Source organism: Crassostrea angulata, unplaced genomic scaffold, assembly GCF_025612915.1.
Source record: "Crassostrea angulata isolate pt1a10 unplaced genomic scaffold, ASM2561291v2 HiC_scaffold_18, whole genome shotgun sequence".
In the NCBI taxonomy this organism is placed as follows: domain Eukaryota; kingdom Metazoa; phylum Mollusca; class Bivalvia; order Ostreida; family Ostreidae; genus Magallana; species Magallana angulata.
This window is the reverse complement of record NW_026441573.1, coordinates 69,153-92,020: the sequence shown is the minus strand read 5'-3', so window position 1 is coordinate 92,020 and position 22,868 is coordinate 69,153. Positions and strand designations below refer to the sequence as shown.

At 34.3% G+C, this 22,868-nt stretch overlaps 1 long non-coding RNA gene across 2 annotated transcripts; it reads right to left on the bottom strand.

Annotated features, from left to right (window-relative positions):
• Positions 1–16,421: 16,421 nt before the first annotated feature.
• LOC128168606 (uncharacterized) lies at positions 16,422–22,488 on the bottom strand. Of its 2 annotated transcripts, XR_008241418.1 has the most exons (6): positions 22,395–22,488; positions 21,952–22,071; positions 20,485–20,743; positions 19,010–19,073; positions 17,852–18,040; positions 16,422–17,285 (listed from the first exon to the last, which is right to left on the bottom strand). It is a non-coding gene; the product is annotated as an uncharacterized LOC128168606 (long non-coding RNA). The 2 variants fall into 2 exon arrangements; XR_008241419.1 differs by having other exon boundaries at positions 16,422–18,040.
• Positions 22,489–22,868: the final 380 nt, after the last annotated feature.

Genomic DNA, 22,868 nt, shown 5'->3' with positions numbered 1-22,868 from the left:
AAATGTGCAGTCCTAGACAGTGCCTGCAGTAGGTCTGTGTGTGGTAGTGCATGGATCAACACATACATCGATTCACTCAATGATTTGGACAAAAATAGAGTTAAGAAAACTGAAGGCAGAAAAATGTTTAAGATTGTAGGGTGGACTCGATTGAAATCTGAAGGAGAATTTGCAATTCCAGCTCGTATAGCAGGGAAAGATGTGACCATAATAATTGATGTTGTTGATTCAGACATTCCGTTGCTGTTGTCAAGAACGGCTATGAAAACTGCTGGTGTGAAGTTGAACTTAGAGGATGACACAGCGGAGATTCTAGGGAAAACAATGAACCTTAATGTGACCTCTTCTGGACATTATTGTATTCCCATAGATAAAGCAGGAATGATACCTGTTTAGGAAGTTTGCTCAGTCAGGATTGATGATGTAGACCCAAAAAAGAGATATTCAACTCTGTTAAAACTGCACCGACAGTTTGCGCACCCACCAAAGAAACGACTAGTATCCCTCTTACAGGATGCGGGTGCTTGGCGAGACAACTTTGACGAGGATCTTGAAAAAATAGAAGAGTGATGTGATGTGTGCAAGACCTATGCAAGAACCCCTTCACGGCCTGTTTCCAATGGCGACTTACTTTAATGAGAAGGTGGCCATGGATCTCAAGTACTGGAGAGGAAAGTGGATCTTACATTTGATTGACATGTGGGCCAGATACACAATTTTCATTTTTATCCAGAGGAAAAAGACAACTGATGTCATTGATAAAATCATGTCTCACTAGATAGGGATATTTGGTGTTATGGGTGCAATTATGACAGATAATGGAGGAGAATTTAACTCTGACGATATGCGAGAAGTGGCATCAATTTTGAACGTCAAAGTGTGCACATCTGCAGGTGAAAGCCCATTTCAGAACGGCTTGTGTGAACTAGTGCACTCTGTAACGGATATGATGCTAACAAAATTTGAACAGGACTACAAATATAAATGAGCAGAGCTTGTTGTGCTGGGCTAACATGGCAAGGAATGTATTACAGATGTGGAACGGCTTTAGTAGCCACCAGCTTGTGTTTGGATGGAACCACAATCTACCCAACATTATGACAGACAAGTTACCAGCTTTAGAAGGCCGTACAGTGAGTGAGACTTTTGCTAAACATCTGAATTTACTGCACAGCACCAGACGAGCATACATAGAGACAGAAGCTGATGAGAGAATCAGACGGGCATTACTGAACAAAGTGAGGGCAGCTGAACAATGTTACGAGAATGGAGATTTGGTGTACTACAAACGTGAGGGTAGAGACAGATGGCTTGGACCTGGTAGAGTTGTGTTTCAGGATGGAAACGTTGTTTTTGTTCGAAATGGGGGAGTTTTTGTTCGAGTGTCCCCTAACATATTACAAAAAGCAACTGCAGGCTGTACTCAAGTAGAAGAGAAGATATCAGACACTGAAACTACAAGCAAAAATAAAGAAAGAACACCACACCAAGGAAAAACAAGTGAAAAGCAACTTAAAAAGTGTACAGTTTCTGAATACCTGTCAGAGAACAAAGAGGAAAAGAAGTTACCTTTACCTCCTCAACGCAATTTTGCACTAAAAACAAATGACAACATTCAGTATAAGATGGGATCGGAGGATGAAAATTGGATAAAGGCAACAATTCTTGGCAGAGCAGGCAAAGCTTCTGATAATAACAGAAATTGGTATATTGTAAAAGATGTTGAGAATGAAGAACAAAAGAGCATAGACCTATGTAGGCTCACTTGGGAAAGAATCAGCGATGAATGTGTTAATTCTACAACATGTGAAAATACAAGCTGTGACAATATATCCCTAGCTAAACAAAATGAACTACAGAAGCTCAAAAACTTTGACACATACACTGAAGTTCTGGATGAAGGACAAAATAGACTATCTATAAGATGGACCATCACTTCAAAAGAAGGACAAGTAAGAGCAAGACTTGTAGCACTTGGATTTGAGGAGGAATTTGATATTCCAAGAGACAGTCCGACAGTTGGAAAAGGGAGTCTTAAGATATTTATGACAATAACAGCAAGTAAATTCTGGGATGTCAAAACCACAGACATTAAGTCAGCTTTTTTACAAGGAAAAAAACTTGATAGAGATGTTTATCTTCAACCTCCAAAGGAAAGTATCACTCCTGTAGGAAGAATATGGAAGTTAAAACACTGTCTTTATGGACTTAAAGATGGTGCCAGACAGTTTTACTTAAGTGTTAAAGAAGAACTTGATAAACTCGGCTTTGAACAGTGTAGCGTAGACCCGGCTCTCTTCTGCTATAAAAAAGGATGGAAGGCTTCATGGAATCATCTGCTCTCATGATGATGATTTTCTCCATGCTGGGGACGAAATCTTTGAGGGGCAGATTTGCAGGTTTCGAGAGAGGTTTTCAGCAGGAAAAGTTGCTGAATGCCAATTTCCATATATTGGTTTCTACGTTAAGCAAACTCAGGAAGGGATAGAACTGGATCACACTAGTTACATGGAGAAGTTACAAAGTATAGAGATTGATCCCCTGAGAGCATATCAGTAGGAAAGTCAGCTAAGCACTGAAGAACATAGGGCAGATCAATTGGGCAGTGCAGGGGTCAAAACCAGACCTTGCATTTGAAATGATAGACATGAGCACTAAGCTAAGAAGTGGAACCATAACAGATTTAATCAGAGCAACAAAAACCATGAATAGGCTTAAAGACTTCAAAAGTATTCTGAGATTTCCAGCTTTCGATCTCACTTCAGTGAAGATAATGACATTTACCGATGCATCTCTAGGAAACCTGAATGATGGAGTGGAAAGTACTCAAGGAGTCATTATCTGGATTATGGATAGAAAAGGGAAATGCTGTCCCCTTTTCTGGCAGGCTTAAAAGATAAGAAGAGTTGTCCGCTCCACGCTAGAGCAGAGGCGCTTAGTCTACAAGAAGGACTGGAGGCAAGTTTTTACTATCGACACATGTTAGAGGAAATTTTAGGAGTCCCCAGCTAATCCATTGAAATTTACGCATTTGTAGACAATAAGAGTGTGATCGAATCTGTGCATTCGACAAAACTGGTGGAGGACAGGAGACTTCGTATAGATATCGCTGCATTGACTAAAGCAGTTACTCAAGGAGATGAGAGGAAAATTCAGTGGTGTTCTGGACAAAAACAGCTCGCGAATTGCCTAACAAAAGCAGGAGCAAATGGTTTGTGTGTTTTGTAGATTCTTCAGACAGGACGGATGTTGCCAGACTTTGTGTTTTAAATGGACAGAATTACTGTTATTCCTAAACCAGACACATTCTAATTAATTCTGAACTTTTGTCATTTTTAGTTTTGTTTACTTGTACATTATGCTAAAAAAGAGAAAAGTATAATTAATGTTAGTTTACTTAATATGCAATGACAAGATAAGTAACTCTTGTTTATGTTTTACTTATCTCCCCCTGAGGGAGCTCTTCATCCTGCAAAGTTACTTTTAGTGAACTAGTTGAATAAAGCACATGGTCTAACACTTGCTTTCTCTGAAAAAGAGAGTGAGACAGAGACAATGAGAGAATTATCTCTCTCCCTCTCTCTCTCTGAGACCTTCTCTGCTTGACATGTAATCTTGTTTTCTCTTTCTATCTCCCTATCTATCCTTTTCTTACTCTCCAGACAAGAATTATCTCTCTCTGAGGCTTAACATGTACCCTTGATTCTTTGTTTTCAATCTCTCTCTTTCTCTCTCTCTCTTTATTTCTCTCTCTCTCTCTGTATATCCCTCAGAATTTTCATGCTTAGCTTGATCTCATGTTTCTCATTCCTTCTTTCATTCTTTATCCCTCTTTCTCAAAATGTCTCTGCTTTTTACATGGTTGCTTTCTCTGAGAGAGAAAGAGAGTTTCATAGTTTAACTTTATCTCTCTCTCTCTCTCTCTCTCCTCTCTCTCTCTCTCTCTCTCTCTCTGACTTAACTTATATCCTTGTCTCCTTTTACCAGTACTTTCATTTGCTTTCTCTCTTTTTCTATGTATATATCTCAGAATTGTTTTGCTTAGCTCATTTCTCATTCCTTCTTTCATTCTATATCCTTTTCTCAATATTTCTTTGCTTTCATACATGCTTGTTTTCTATGAGAGAGAAAAGTATTCTCTCTCTCTCTCTCTCTCTCTCTCCCTTAGAAATGCTCTTATTAAGCTAGAACTCATGTTTTTCATTCCATCTTTCATTCTCTATCCCTATATCTCAACATTTCTTTCCCTTTAACACAGTTGCTTACACTAAGAGAGAAAGAGAGTTTAATTGCTAAACTTAATCTCTCTTTCTCTCCCTCTTTCTGACTTAACATAGATCCTTGTCTCCTTTCTTTCATTCTCTCCCTCTCTCTCTTTCTCTCCCTCTCTCTTTCTGTATATATCTCATACTTTTCTTGTTAAGCCTATTGCCCATTCCTTAATTCATTCTATATCCTTTTCTCTGTTTCCATACATGCTTGCTTTCTTTGAAAAGAGAGAGAGAGAGAGAGAGAGAGAGAGAGAGAGAACAAATGGGTAAAGGGATTGGGAGACTGCTAAACATGTACCCACTTTCTATGACACCGGTCTCTCTCTCTCTCTCTCTCTCTCTCTCTCTCTCTCTCTCTCTCTCTCTCTCTCTCTTTTAGACATGGTCACGTGACCCCAATTTATTGGTTTACTGTCAGCCGAAGTCTCAAACCGGAAGGCACGCGTAGAACAGAACACATGAACGCATAAGAAAATAGTGCCGAACCTTTTTTTGCATTTCAGTGAATATATATCATTCAAACACGCATTAAATCGTTTTAAGTCCTCTATGTATAAACCAAGTTCTATAAAGAAAATAATCAAATAGCTTTATCGATCAAAATATTCTTGCTCGGGTTTAATAGTTGTAGTGAATTGTGGAGTGAGTTACGTAACTGAATGCACAATGCCGTTGACGATCCAGTTGGTGGACAAGCTCATTAATCTATAGAAGAGGTTGAATGTTGAATCGAAAGTAAAGTTCCCAAACGCAATGTGCCAGAACAGTTGTGAATTTTATTTTAACAATCTATAACCTGAAAAATACCGAACTTCATGCACGAGCAGAGGCTAACATCTGAACGGGTTATACACAGATCTACATCTTACATATTAAATAGGTGTTTCATTGGCTTCCAGCCTTCTTGCGGTATGATTGCTGTTTATCCCTTAAAGAATTTTGTACATAGAAATAAAAACAAGTCTGAATTTGCCTTCTGGTTCATTGACTCTTAAGTTGAAAAAACTGAATTTAGATTTTGTACAATGCATTGTAAGCAAAATCTATATAACTGATACATTTTGGGTGACCAATAGATCAAATAATATATACAATCTTCTTGATTGAAGAACAAATGTAAATGTTAATGTTCATGTTGTCCGGCTTAGTTGGAATATATAATTATGTATTTTTTATAAATGTAATGAGACATAAGTTTACACTTTTTTCTATTATTTGTAACGGACGAAACCAGTCATATTCATGATTTAAAAGAATTCTTCATCAATATCTTAATGTCTCTCATCAGAAACTTAGCTGATCTTTCTCCTACCGCACCAATATTAGACCTATGAATTCAGAGATAATGCATGGTTGTTATGTTTTAAATTTTTAATTTACCGTGTGGTAGTACATGTAAATAAATACAGGTAGGACTTATCGCAATTTTAAAAAGATAAAAACAATAAGTTTTTATCGTAGTTTTAAATTCTGTTTTACAACTCCTTTATTGTAGCTCTTCAAAAAAATGAAATTAAATCGCTTTCGAAATCAAGTTAATTTTTGTTCCAAGACACGGCTGAAAATGTGCGCTTAATAGATGGGAGTGTATTGAAAGGACACATATCCCTGAAATGACAATGTCCTACAACTTTTGTTAATTTTACTTTTGAAAGCATTAACTTTGCATATATTAGGAATTTTTTAAATAAAAAAAGATTGAATTAATAGCTAAAATCAACAATTTACAATTATCATACAATAATTTTTGCATTATCAATTGTCGGTAAAACATATTACCGCCATGTGAATATTTTTCCTAAAGATGAAAACATCTCTCCTTCATTAGCACTAAGTAACTGATCTGGACATTTTCCTTATCTTTTTTCTAACCAGTCCTTAACTGACATATCTCTGTACATTTATCAATTCATGTCTTTATTATTCTGTTGCTTTATTTTTAACAACATATATAACAGCCAGTCAGGAATGGTCTACCTGAACTTTTTTTATTGTTTTAGTACTTGGAATAATCTTATTGTAAGAAGAAATATTTCTTACGTCAGATGCCTGTATTTGTTATCGGTATACAAATGTTAACTTTGTTGGGTAGTTCAGCAGTTTGAGAGTTTTCGGGTTTTTTCATAAACCTTGTATAACAGATCCGTCTGACTTGTAGATTTTCCCTTGGATCACAAATTTAAAAAAAATCTCATGATTTAAATTATCTACCTAAATATACCTGTAGTTGTTTTGATTTTCCCGGTTAGTTGTAGTTTTTAGAATTTTTCCGTGGAGTCTTATTTTACATTAAATACCGTTGTGTAAATTTCTTACAATTATGAAGAACAGTCCTGGTCGGGATTTAGTAAAATTTAGACGAAGTATCAGGCAATTGCAAAAAAACGAATTTTAACATACTGTAACATTATAGTGCCCTGGTTCCGTTTATCTTAATTCTGTGTGAATGTTTTAGATGTCTTAGTGTTTTGCCTGTGTATCGGTATGATTCCGGTGACGAGTATGACGTAGCATTTGTTACGGCAGGCAGTGGACTTCCTGTAGTTCTTTGTTTTTCCCACACATGCCTTGGTTGTTTACGTTCCCGCCATTTTTCTTATATATCTTTCTATAAATTACCCATAGTTCCGTATTCTATGTTTGTAACAAAGTACCTTTTGGCGGATAAATTTAATTTACTTGTTTTTATCGATTATAAAATGCTTGTAAGCTATTATTTTTGTGTTTAATAATTAACTTTAAATTGTTTTACTTGTTTACTGTACTGTAATATTTTCACTTTAATTGAAACGAGACCGAGATTCGTTTACGGGATGGGGATTTACTATGATTGGATAATCTTTTTAACGGGATGGGATTAACTTATCTTATTGGTTATACTTTATCGTCTGCTTTTGTCACTCTGTAGATATACGGAAACTGAGAAACGGGTGCTCTCTCCTTTTGTTGTGTGCTGGGGAAACGCACACATATTTTGCAGCATATTATAAGGTGCGTACTGTTTCAGTATCTAAGTGACTGAAGTACATTTATAGTAATAGGGTTTAATTAATTATATTTACTAGTTATAGCGCTAGTTTAATTCATATTTACTAGTTCAGTACTAGTTATTTCGATTTATAGAGAGTTAGGGAATATTTTCGCTGTTTACTAGTAGTTGTGACTAATAGCGGAGACATTCATTCATATTTTATCGAGAGCCTTTAAGTTTTAATTTGGTCGGGGGATTTTACGTATAGGATATAATTTTGTGTCGGTAATTGTACCGATTTTGCCATCGTCTCAAGGGTTGAGACTTGTCTGATTTTCTTTTGAACGGCGTTGTTATTTGTGTCATGTTATTTATGCATTATGGTTGAAAAAATTATAAACTTTACATCGTTTTGATCTCAACACAAGGCAAGCGTTCCTAACGTTACAATACTATATTGAAACAAGTAATTCAAACTCATAATTTTTGGAACATATTCGAGGAAAATGTGGACAACTATAAATTCAAACTTTCCCGTCTTTCAGTACTCTCAGTGCTTAATTTTTTCTCTGCTTAACATCATTCTGCCCTTGTCTCTCTTTTCTTTAATCTCTCTTTCTCTTTCTGTATATCTCTCAGACTTTTTCTGCTTATCCTGAACTCATGCTTTCTCATTCTTTTTTTAGTTCTCTTTCACGCAGGGTCGTCTTTAAGACTTGGGAGAGGATCTAAAATAATTACCTTGCAATTATTGCATTTCAAACACAATCTAGCTATAAACTAGACCCCCAGACCCCTTTCAATTTTATTTTTTAATTCTACTTCAATTTTTATAGACAAGCCTGTAATCCCTCTTTCTCAAAATTTCTCTGCTTTCTCTAAGGAGAGAGAGAGAGAGAGAAAGAGAAAGAGAGAGAGAGAGAGAGAGAGAGAGAGAGAGAGGAAAGCAAAAGGAGAGAGAGAGAGAGAAAGCATACATGTTAAACTGAAACATAGGTAATCACAGATTACAAAGCTCACCGGGACGAGACATCACCCTTATGAGACTTCACCTTTATGAGACCACCTTTATCATATTAAATGAAAATCATACTTTATGATCTTGGATATTCATGGATTCTGTTTTGACACAATATCGTATATCATCTGTTAAAAAATTGCATGATAATCATATGTTCATATGTTAATCAATACAATAATATATAATTAAATATTGCATCCTATCATATTTACAACATATATCATATAATACAATAAATTACCAAAATAAACAATAATGAAATATGATATTGTAACGTATGATATGGCATTGTATTGTGTTATATGTTATTGTATTTGATAAAAAAATACAAGATCATAATATATAAAACAATATAGTATTATATTACAATATCATATTACATAATACATCATAACATTGAAAAATATGATATTATATTGTATAATATAGTATGATATTGTATGATACTGTATCATTTTTTATACATGATATGACATTGTATCATATGATACAATATTTTTTGATACAACATTGTATCATATCAAATGATACAATATTATGTGATAAAAAAAATGTTATATAATACAATATTATATTATACATATTGTATCATATGATACAATACTGTATATTTTACAATATCATACAATTTCATGTGATGTGATGATATATCATATTATATAACAATATCATATTATACAATTTCATGTGATATAATTCTATATTACAGAAACTAAAATCATATTATAAACAATCGTAAGATACAATTTTATAGAATATACAATATTATAGTATCATAGGATACAATATTATATTTTGCAATATCTGATGTAATAGTATCATTTGATTAGATAATAAATTAATAATACAAAAAATATTATACAATATTGTATCATAATAAACACTACGATACATAACGATATCATGATACAATATCATATATGTAACATATAATATCAACAAGTTTTATACAATATCATATCGTATCATATAACTTTTTTATAATATTACATATGATATTATATTGTATCATATTAACCATAGTGTTTCATACCATACAATACTATATCATAAGAATCATGTTATATTATTTATCAACAAACACATCTATCTATCGAGCAGGTTTGAGTGAGGTAGGAAATTTCTTTAGCATCCTTGATAATGGAGATCAGGCTGTGCATCTGAAGCAACCTCTGCGCTTCATTTATAATATAGTTAAATCAACTATGCAAGCTATCATCTATAAAACATGTGACCTGTTCAAAAACAAGAGGCCCACGGGCCACATCGCTCACCTGAGGAACAATAGGTATGATAAAGTCAGCTTAATGGAGTCATAATACAAACAATCTGGACAATGTACAATAATACATGTAGATCCTGTATAAATAAAATCCATTTCCCCCCCTGGATATTCTAATGTTTATAATCATTAGTCCATTTTCTAACAGGGTGATTTTGTAACGTGCAATGGGGTCACTGCCTGTGATCCCCGCTGGCCCGTACCGGAGATAGACTGGGATAGCCCTGATTGCTGCCAATATTTACAAGAGCAGACTTTAATCACCGCTCCTGCACATATATAGGGACTCAACGTTATGCAGGCAGGGATGACCGCATACCTACGCAACTCAACAGGTACCAACGTTAAGGCAAGCAGGGAGTGCCGCACACTTACGCTAGAAAGGCCAGAAAACCAGCAGGGATGACCACACACTAGTGTTGTGCCGCAACCACCACCATTACAAGCAGGGATGACCGCACTCTTGTATTAATGCGATACAGGGCAGGGATGACCACATGCTCTGTATCGTATGTTAAAAAACACGAAAATAGATAGAGCAGGGATGTCCACATACTCAATCTATCCCAATATGTTTAAGTTTAACCCAAAATAGTCGCTCAATGTAACTCAATAGACACTGTCCCTATATATGTGCCGGCCTAAAATAATTCATAGTATCTACAAATTGGAAATAAAAAATAAACAAACTAATCCGTCCTAACCCAAAAATACTTATGCAGAACAACTTATATACATTGAATATTTATCATTGTATAAAAATAATCATCACAATAATTGGATAACAGTGGATGCATTTATTAAAATAATCAAGAATCAATAAATCAAGGAAAATATCTCAATACAGTAATACAAAAAGATTCTAATGAAAAAATAACTGCCTGATTCAATTTTATAGTCATATCACATGTTGAGTATTGCAGTTTTCAAAAAGATCCTTTACAACTATTTATATACGGGATATTTAGCTACATCAAATTTTGAACCTTCTTGTGAGGCCAAAGAATTGTCCTGGAGCCAAAGTCTTAACAATTATAAAGAATCATCTGGCTGATTAACTTTGAATCTACACTTCCACACAAGTGTCAGCTTTTCTGGCTGATTAGTTTCTGAGAAGAAGATTTTTAGAGATTTACTCTTTATATTCCTATGTAAAACTTTAACACCCCTCCCCTATTGTGGCCCCACCCTACACCCGGGGGTCATGATTTTCACAACTATGAATCTACACTACCTGATGATGCTTTCACACAAGTTTCAGCTTTCCTGGCTGATAAGTTTCTGAGTAGAAGATTTTTAAGGTTTACTCTATATATTCCTATGTAAAACTTTAACACCACATTGTGGCCCCACCCTACAGCCGCTGATCATGATTTTCACAACTTTGAATCTACACTGCCTGAGGATGCTTCCACACAAGTGTCAGCTTTTCTGGCTGATTAGTTTCTGAGTAAAAGATTCTAAAAGATTTACTCTATATATTCCTTTGTAAAACTTTAACACCCCCCTATTGTGGCCCAATGTGGCCCCACCCTACCCCTAGGGATCATTATTTTCACAACTTTGAATCTACACTATCTGAGGATACTTCCACACAGGTCTAAGTTTTCCTGGCTGATTAGTTTCTGAGGAGAATATTTTTAAAGATTTACTCTATATATTCCTATGTAAAAATTCGACCCCTCATTGTGCCCAACCCTACCCCCAGGGATCATGATTTTCACAACTTTGAATCTACACTGCCTGAGGATGCTTCCACACAAGTTTCAGCTTTCCTGGCTGATTAGTTTCTGAGAAGATTTTTATAGATTTGCTCTATATATTCCTATGTAAAACTTTAACACCCCCTCCCCCTATTGTGGCCCCACCTTACCTCTGGGGATCATGATTTTCACAACTATGACTCTACATTACCAGAGGATGCTTTCACACAAGTTTCAGCTTTCCTGGCTAATTAGTTTCTGAGTAGAAGATTTTTAAAGATTGACTCTATATATTCCTTTGTAAAACTTCGACCCCCCCCCCCATGGTGGCCCCACCCTACCCTTGGGGATCATGATTTTCACAATTTTGAATCTACACTGCCTGAGGATGCTTCCACACAAGTTTCAGCTTTCTTAGCTGATTAGTTTCTGAGAAGAAGATTTTTAAAGATTAACTCTATATATTCCTTTGTAAAACTTCGACCACCCCCATTGTGGCTCCACCCTAATCCCAGGGATCATGATTTTCACAATTTTGAATCTACATTACCTGAGGATGCTTCCACACAAGACTTCGTGTCAGCTTTCCTGGCTGATAAGTTTCTGAGAAGAAGATTTTAAAAGATTTACTCTATATATTCCTTTGTAAAACTTCGACCACCCCATTGTGGCCCCACCCTACCCCTGGGGGTCATGATTTTCACAACTTTAAATCTACACTACCTAAGGATACTTCCACACACGTTTATGCTTTCCTGGCTGATTAGTTTCTGAGAAGAAGATTTTAAAAGATTTACTCTATATATTCCTTTGTAAAACTTTAACACCCCATTGTTGCCCCACCCTCCCCCCGGGGGTCATGATTTTCATAACTTCGAATTTACACTACCTGAGGATACGTCAACACAAGTGTCAGCTTTCCTGGCTGATTAGATTCTGAGAAGAAGATTCTAAAAGATTTACTCTATATATTTCTTTGTAAAACTTTAACACCCCCCCCCCCCATGTGGCCTCACCCTACCCCAAGGGGTCATGATTTTCACAAATGTGAATCTACACTACCTGAAGATACTTCCACACAATTGTCAGCTTTCCTGGCTGATTAGTTTCTGAGGAGAATATTTTAAAAGATTTACTCTATATATTCCTATGTAAAAATTCGTCCCCCAATAGTGCCCCACCCTACCCCCAGGGATCATGATTTTCACAACTTTGAATCAACACTGCCTAAGGATGCTTCCACACAAGTTTCAGCTTTTCTTGCTGATTAGTTTCTGAGAAGAAGATTTAAATCTACACTACCTATGGATACTTCCACACACGTTTATGCTTTCCTGGCTGATTAGTTTCTGAGAAGAAGATTTTAAAAGATTTACTCTATATATTCCTTTGTAAAACTTTAACACCCCATTGTGGCCCCACCCTCCCCCCGGGGGTCATGATTTTCATAACTTCGAATTTACACTACCTGAGGATACGTCAACACAAGTGTCAGCTTTTCTGGCTGATAAGTTTCTGAGAAGAAGATTTTTAAAGATTTACTCTATATATTCCTTTGTAAAACTTCGACCACCCCATTGTGGCCCCACCCTACCCCTGGGGGTCATGATTTTCACAACTTTAAATCAACACTACCTAAGGATACTTCCATACACGTTTCAGCTTTCCTGGCTGATAAGTTTTTGAGAGGAAGACTTTTAAAGATATACTCTATATATTCATATGTTAAATTTCGACCCCCCCATTGTGGCCCAACCCTACCCCTGCGGATCATGATTTTCACAATTTTGAATTTACACTGCCTGAGGATACTTCCACACAAGTGTCAGCTTTCCTGGCTGATTATTTTCTGAGAAGAATATTCTAAAAGATTTACTTTATATATTCCTTTGTAAAACTTTAACACCCCCCTATTGTGGCCCAATGTGGCCCCAGGGATCATGATTTTCACAACTTTGAATCTACACTACCTGAGGATACTTCCACACAAGTCTCAGCTTTCCTGGCTGATTAGTTTCTGAGGAGAATATTTTTAAAGATTGACTCTATATATTCCTATGTAAAAATTCGACCCCCAATAGTGCCCCACCCTACCCCCAGGGATCATGATTTTCACAACTTTGAATCTACACTGCCTGAGGATGCTTCCACACAAGTTTCAGCTTTTCTGGCTGATTAGTTTCTGAGAAGAAGATTTTTAGAGAATTACCTTATACATTCCTATGTAAAACTTTAACAACCCCCCCCCATTGTGGCCCCACCCTACCTCCGGAGATCATGGTTTTCACAACTATGAATCTACACTACCTGAGGATGCTTTCACACAAGTTTCAGCTTTCCTGGTTGATTAGTTTTTGAGAAGAATATTTTTAAAGATTGACTCTATATATTCCTATGTAAAACTTCGACCCCCCATTGTGGCCCCACCCTACCCTTGGGGGTCATGATTTTCACAACTTTGAATCTACACTACCTGAGAATGCTTCCACACTAGTTTCATCTTTCCTGGCTGATTTGTTTCTGAGGAGAAGATTTTTAAAGATTTACTCTATATATTCCTTTGTAAAACTTCGACCCCCTATTGAGGCCCAACCCTACCCCCAGGGATGATGATTTTCACAATTTTGAATCTACACTACCTGAGGATGCTTCCACACAAGTTTCATCTTTCCTGGCCGATTAGTTTTTGAGAAGAAGACTTTTAAAGATATACTCTATATATTCATATGTTAAATTTCGACCCCCCCATTGTGGCCCAACCCTACCCCCGGGGTTCATGATTTTCACAATTTAGTATCTACACTACCTGAGGATGCTCCCACACAAGTTTCAGCTTTCCTGGTCTTATGGTTCATGAGGAGAAGATTTTTGAAACTTTCTCGAAAATTTTCATAAATTCCTAATGATCTACCTTTGCAAAAGGGTGTGGTCCTTAATTTTCACAACTTTGAATCCCCTTAGGCTAAGGATGCTTTGTGCCAAGTCTAGTTGAAATTGGCCCAGTGGTTCTTGAGAAGATGTTGAAAATGTGAAAAAGTTTACAGACAGACGGACAGACAGACACACATTTAGACATATATTGGGTACTTAGTGTCCAAAACTTTATTGGGTACCATTATTGGGTACATGATATGGTTTCACACGAGAATACATTTATTGGGTTAAATTTCTTTGCAGATGTATTGGGTATCAACGAATGTCCATCAACTTCTTGGGTACATAATTCTAGATATTACCATGCATTTTTGATATAAACTAATTAAAATAATCATTTTTATCTAATTCATGAAATTTTTTAAAAAATTCACAAAGCATAATATAGTAATTTTTTTAAGTATATTTTTACAGTACCCCAACAAAGCATGTGTTACAAGATAAGATAAAGTAATACTCAACAGAGAACGAACAGGCATGTGACCTACTTTGTTTTAATCTAGTATAGGAATTTATTTGATTAATAGGAACATTTAAGAAAGGGGGGGGCTACTAGGTCATAGATATGGGGATTACCATATAAAGTGACTTATAGGGTATTACCCAAGTAAGCATTGATCATTGACCATGTTTCGTTGGGTAATACCCTATAAGGCACAGACTTGTCCAAGTTTTGTTGGGTAATACCCTATAAGGCACAGACTTGTCCAAGTTTTGTTGGGTAATACCCTATAAGTCACAGACCTGTCCATGTTTTGTTGGGTAGTACCCTATAAGTCACAGACTTGTCCAAGTTTTGTTGGGTAATACCCTATAAGTCACAGACTTGTCTAAGTTTTGTTGGGTAATACCCTATAAGTCACAGACTTGTCCATGTTTTGTTGGGTAATACCCTATAAGTCACAGACTTGCCCATGCTTTGTTGGGTAATACCCTATAAGTCACAGACTTGTCCATTATTTCTTTGTTTATACCTTATAAGTCTTACACTTCTCCATGCTTTCCTGGGTATTGTTCTTATAACAACCCAATAAGTAAACAGTAAGTAAAACACTCACTGTTTTTGGGGGTAAATACCTATACTAGTATCCATTACCCATTAAGTCAGAGACTTGTCCATGTTTTTTGGGTTTATTCCTTATAACATTCACCCAATAAAGCATGGAAAAGTCTGTGGCTTACTGGGTAATACAGAAATGTGCAATTTTAGCCAACAAAGTAATTCAGGGAAACATCTGAGTTAAAGTACTGTCTTTGCAACATTTTTGCAATGATCTACATGTAATTTTCGCGACCACTTTTATATCTTAATTTTTTAAATTCACAGAAATAATATCCCGTATTCTTTTCTTTTAGAAATTTTTCAAAACGCAAGAAATGACTGACGCAAATTAAAAATATTACATATCTCTCCCATTTTCGCAAATTTGTGACACGTAAAAAAAACCCTTTATGCGGTATTTTAACTTGCAGTTATGTATGCTTTTCCTTCGAGTAATTTTTGTGAGTTGATTTTAATCAACTCTCCTATGCAGTTACTATGGCAAACGGGAATTGAAACAGAGTTTGTACCTTAATGCACACATCATCACTGCTGACAAGACTTAGTACTTGGGAATAATTAATAATTTTGTTGTATTCAGAACCATTGTTTTTCACAGAAACTTATTTATAAATACCTTATAATAATAGTCAGATTTTAAATGGTACGAACAATTTAGATATTTTTTGTAGTCGTATGTATTCCTTCCCCAAAGTTCAATATTGCTGGGATGCAATTTTGAAGATATATTTCAATTACTGATACATAATGCTTGGCAGAGTTTGATGGCGTTAAATCTATTCTTAAATATTACACAACATTATTCACATGGGGTTTTCCGTCTATAGCTCGGAAAAGCCCGATAGTTCATAGTAGAAAAATTGTTTTAATACAGCTATGAAACTACATATTATACTTACCATACAAAATTACACATCGTTGATTTTAAGATAAACAATAATCAATAAAATTAACTCCCGTCATTACTTCAGTACTTTGATTTAAAAAATTTAACACACTCAAGTTTTTGATAACTTCATCTTTAAATGCATCGACTATACTGTGAAATCATTAAAATTCGTGGATTGCTTAAATTTTACAAGTTTGCAGGGACGTAATTTATAACCCTTAATTATTCATCCATGGAGGACGTTAATTTGTGGATAAGAGGCACCCATAAATTCAACGAAAATTGAGCATCATTAATATTTTATTAAGGAAAGTGAAAAACAACAACTTAAAGGAACTTTAAACAACAATTTATGATCATAAACTCAAAATTAATCAATTTACATAACTGTCATAAACTTTGAAAATCTCAACATTATCAACAATTTCAACAATTATCATCAAATATGTAATATACACAAATGCATATGCATGTACACAAATTTATCAAATCTTGCAGAAAGATTGTCAGACATCTTACATGTATGGTTAAGAAGATCAAACAGACCATTTCATAAACCTTAAAACTGGCATAATATTCAGCTCGCATACAAAAATGCAGAGAAAGTTTAAATATTCAACAGTTATTGGCTGACTCATAAAAATACACATCCAAAAATATTCAAAAAATGTTCATATCCACATACTGGTACATTTCGGGGTTTTTTTTTAAAACAGTGACAAAGATTTTTGTATGTGTGGAATTACAATTCACATACCTTAACTCATCATAAACTTTGAAAATCTTAACATGATCAACAATTTCAATACAATATTTACTGGTATTACAATGCATATGCGTGACGTTCTTTTCTATGAGCACACACATATATTATTAACAATTTCATCAAAGTTATATGTACACTAAGACATAACTCAATCAAAAGTGCAAATCTTAGCAAATTTATTACTTTTTAACTCTCTTAAGGTCATTCCATATTTTTTCTTTATGGTCTCCCATATATCCTTTTCCACAATATTCTTCTGCACTTTTAGTTACATTCTGTAAGTCTTGGGCACATTTTCATTCATGGGAGTGTATTTGATGTGCAACAGTCTGAAAAATATTCCCTTACTTCCTTTTCCTCTTGTTTGACCATTTTACTCTTGTTGCTATATATAATATATAAAATAAAAATATCGAATGTTTTTCCTGTATCAACATTCTGTATTGAAGAAAAATGTAAATGTTTATCTTCATAACCACCCTCTAAGGTCATGACCTACACAATGAACAAGAATATTTATTGTTTAGGGGTGAAGATCCCATTTGTTTTTAAGATATTTGGTCATCATTTCAAGTTTATGGGGGTTGAGATTGTACAATTAATCTGCAAAATTAAGATATCCCTATCTTCAAAACTGTTGGGAGGAGTTATTTGCACAAAAGATGTACCCTACATGTATAAGCAAATGACTAGTTCAAAAGTGGGTATTTTTTGCAAAAATTTATAAAGTTAAAATCCTAGCAATAATGCATATCTCGATTATATATACAATTGATCTGCAAAACAAAAAACCTTAATATCTTGAAAACTGTATGAGTTGTCCAGACAAAGGGGTACCCTTTTGGCAACCGCCCGTCATTTCACCACTTCAATTACCAGATTTTTCTGATGGTAAAACCCATTAAACGCTTTCTAACACTAGCTGTGTATTTTTCCTGCAATGCTCTCTACCTTACTATCCACATGAAACGCCTGAGTATAGTCCACTGATGCATTTTCCATAGGCGGTATTGTAAACATTCCGGTTCATAGCTCCGGCCCTATTTTTCGTTCAGCAACGAGGGACCTCTTGAATGAAAGCTCATCAAATTGCCTCTTTCCTGTTAAAATTTTATGGTGTGAAGTCTGTACTGAAAGTCTCTAAAAATGAAAGTAAAAGTAGGGAATTTCACAGTTTTGGACAGGGTGTACGTCAAACAATTTCAATTCTTTCCTTCAAATGATAATTTAATCATGACACTTGCTTTTAAAATTGCAAATCCTTTTTTCTAACATGTATCAAACATTCTGATTTCAAATGTCCCAATAAATGTATATACACTCTGCAATTTAGCAATTTTTTTGCTTAAAGAGGTTCACTCCTTAGGTTTTGGGTAGCCATTTTGGGTCACCTCTAGTCTGAAAATTTTGCATCACATATTAATTCTAGTAGTATATTCATATTTTCAGGTTTTCAAGAAGGAAACTCACTAGTTTTAGAGTAACGGGTACTGTTACTTTAGCTTCCTAATTTTCAGCGCAGACCGAACTTCTAGATAGTATGTGTATTACGATATATTCATAATGTTCTAAAAAACATATTTAAACAATATTTTGATATTCCTATCGGTATATTTTGGCATATTTAGCTTATATTTCATAGAAGTTAAGAAAAAATTAACTCCAATTTTGGCCTAATATTAGCTTATTCAATGCTTTATCTCAAATTTTTGAGATGTGACCCCTACTTGTTTTACTTTTAAATGAGACATTGAATGTATGTCTATTTGTATGCAAAGTCTTGGAAAGATGACAATTAATACTATAACTTTTTAATTTGCGTTATAATTTGATTACTCCAAAATTTTGTAACATCTGTTGTTGTGTTCATTATGTACTGGGCTTTGAAGCCACAGTAAAGCAAGAATTTTTAAACTTTGACTTAGATTTTACTAAAAGAATAAAAATACCCACTAAGTCTGTGAAATATGTATAATCAATATAAAGTTTCCCAGTAATTATCTGCATGTCAAATACTGAATATATAGTTTTTACAGGTTCCTTCTTTCAAACTTGGACAAGTGTAATTACCCGGTAGACATCATTGTTACAAAAATAAATTTTACTTACATCTAGTGTGCCTCATTGTTGTGTTTTAATCTTTGATGAAGTTCCAATCCAATATTCAAGGTATCTAAAATGAAATGTTTTGAATTTAATTCTACATGTATCAAACACTATCCCCAACATTTGTATTTTCATGTCACAATCAGCCATTTATTTAATACTCAGAGAGAGAGAGAGAGAGAGAGAGAGACACAACAAACAACTACTGTAACATCTCCGACACATTTTTACAACCTAAAGACCAACACCAACACTTCCCCCCTTCAAACATTCAATATCAACCCCCACCCCCCAAAATTAATCTATTGTTTTAAAAGTATGAATAGATAAATACAGGTAATTATCTACATAAAATGATTACAGATAATTTCATTCAATATTTGATTATGAGGCCTAACAAAAAAATAGGTTTGTTTCCGCTTTCAGGCTAAAAAAAATAGGGGCGGTAGGTCGGCTTCTTTTTTTCTTTTTCTTTTTTTTCCCCCTCTCCATCTGTTCAATTGTGCATATTAAACAATTTATCTATTAAACTGGGTAAGATAAAAAAAAAAACAACCCAAGTATTTGTTGTCATTGTTTAAATGATCTGATGAACTTTTTCCACGGCTGGTGGGAACATTTCTCGACCTCAACTGGCACGACATGTGCTGTCATTTGTGAATAACAAACCTCTACACAACACTGATGACATCTAAATAAGTTCTATAAGCATTTTTATGACTTAAATTCAGAGGACACAATAAATTTTTAAATCGGATAAAAACGAAATTTTAACAATAAACAGATAAAACGGAAATTTACGAAAAAACTCGAAATTTTTTTTTGGGTCAGTCGGTTTAAGTATGGGTCAGTTTCAAGCAGAAACAAACCTTTTTTTGTTAGGCCTGATTAACAAGGATAGGTTTTATGGATTTAGTACTAAGCAACATGGTAGGCTTTCACATATTAAAGTGTGCATACGTACATCTACATAGTCATGTCACATACATGGCAGATTTGTTTACACAAATTTAATGCACATCTATAATCATAAACATAGAATTGGAACCTACCAGGCATTAAATGCAACTCCCTTACTATGCAAACTAATATTACATGTAGATAGCTAGACACTGCTTAAATGAATTATTTTCCTTCACTAGAAACTTTCTACTTATCTACGTTCACTTTTACTCGCTTGAAATGATCGCACTAAAAACCAAATGCGATATTTTTTATTTTTTTTAATATAAAAACTCAAAATAAATTACATTCAAGTCAAAATCAGAATTTCTTCAATTCATTAAATTGGTTTTCTGAAAATCCCAAAGGGGATGGGGGTGGGGGTGGGGGTTGTGATGGATTTTTTCTTATAGAATGAGTTATTTAAATGATTGAACTTCTTGGAAATTTAGGTTGTTCACATAATTGAGAAGATGTACAACAGAGAAATTCATGTTTATCATAATAATTGTAAATAAACAAGGAATATACCTTACCAGCATGGAGTTCAATATTGGTATAGTCCACTAATGCATTTCCATAGGCGGTAATGTTAACGTTCAGGTTCATAGCTCCAAAGCCTTAATTTTCGTTCAGCAACGAGGGACCTCTTGAATGAAAGCTCATCAAATTGCCTCTCTCTTGTTAAAATTTCATAATGTGAAGTCAGATTCGTTTTCCGGCAAAATGTGTCTGTATTGAAAATGCAATGTAGTGAATTTCACAGTTGTAGGTCAGGTAGACTGCTTGCTATTTCTGCAATTGATAAAAAAATATTTTGATTAAATATTGAAATCAAATTTAATTTCTATTTAAATAACATAGATGATATCCCGCACAAGCACTGGAATTTGTACATTAATATGATACAATGCCTCATGTACTTGACCTTTATTTATTCATTACAAATTGTTTTATTTTGTATCAAATCAGGGAGTGGATGTATACTGTAGTGCATCATATCTCTCTCTTTTCTAATTTTTTTTTTAGGTCAATTTTCACTTTAACTATTATCACTGTCCCAAATAAGAATTTTCAGATAATTCAACTTCCTTGTTTTATGCATAGATCATCTATTTATACAGACAGAGAATTGTTAACACAATCTGTTCATGGTTCACAAATTAACGTACAAGCTTAGAGTACATGTACTACCGATAAAAAGTGGTATAAAAATGTATGTAATTTAAAACTAATTTATATACATACATAATTATTTATTTGCACATCTTAATTCAAAATTTTCAGATCCAAGGTAACTGCCCGACGATTAACCCTAATAATATATATCACAAATCAAATTCATAGGGCCTATCAAAAAAAATTGTTTGTTTCCGCTTTCATGCTGAAAAAAGTAGCGTCGGGTCGGTCGGAATTTTTTTTTATTATTTTCAAATATTTTTTTTTCCTTCAATATTGCAGTATCCATACATGTCGGTTAGATACTGACACTGCTGAATGGTATAAAATGAGAAATACTTTTCATATCATTCCTGACCATTAAGCTGGTCTTAAGAAAACACAAAAATGATATTATATATAACATACTTCCTCTGACAACGATGAGAGCATTATTAAAATCTATAACACATGGAAACATAAAGCCATATTGAAGCAAAACATTTGTGTTACACTGATTTGAGAAGAGTAACTGCTTCAAGCGTTTTTGTGACTAAAATTTTGAGTAATTTTTTTCAAAATCGGATAAAAACGACAATTAACGATTTTCCATCAAAAATCCTTTTAAAAAATTTTGAGTCGGGGGGTAAAAGCAAGGGTCGGTCGGGAAAGCGGACACAAACAATTTTTTTTTTAGGCCTAGGATAAACCTTTGCCCTTCTGAAAGTTAACAAAAACTTGACTGAATGACATATTTTTGCCAGAAACCTTTCAGTTTACAAATAGCAGTTTTCTCTTATGATTATTTTTACACATAGGAACCCATACATATTTAATGCACATACCTTGCCCCTGGCCTCAACAAGGTCTTGCGTATCCAAGGTTTCTTTTCCAGAGTTGAAAGGTCTGCATGCAGTGATTTTTCTATGCTGCTAACCTAAATTCTGTTCACAAAAACTTTCAATCTACAAATTAGAATTAATATTTATGTGTGTGTGTTTCATATGACCGCTAGCATTCTTTTATGATTGTGTACAGCTGACACTTCACAATGAATTAGAAAATTTGTCTTTGTCTCTAATAGAAATAATGCAATATAATAAGTTAACAAATTACAATAAAAGTCTTTTTTTTTAAAGAATGTATTTAGTATGTTTAGAAAATTATTATTTATATTATCCAAGGTTCAACTCTTTTTTCTACAGGATAAAAAAAAAACTTAAATTGTTTGACAGGTACAAGATAATATAATTATAAACATACATAATTATACAAGTGTTGTACATACCTTTAAACTGTGAATCCAGGCCTCGATCCACTTTTGCTCTTTGTCCAGATGTCAGTATAGCTCTGATCATCATCATCATCATCATGTGATTCTAAAACAACAAAGAAATATTTCAGATTTTTTATAAAGTTATAACACAGGCACTTGACCTTATATAATTTTCTTGTAATACAAAAATACTCTAATATTACACAATTAAGGTACACCTCGCCGCCATTTTGGATTTTTCTAGGACAGTCATACCTGCAGGAATTTCGGTGGAGATTCATTGATAAAGTTAATTAATTTGCAATACTCTCCATCTTCAAATGGTCGTTCGACATCTACATAAGCTTTAACGAATTCAACCAAATCAATGCATTTCATCTGTCAACAATGAAAATGACCCCTCATCCTGCATCTACTGCTTTTGATATGGGATGAATGGTTAAACAGAGGACAGAAGTTGACATTTTAATGTCATACTTAGGGTAA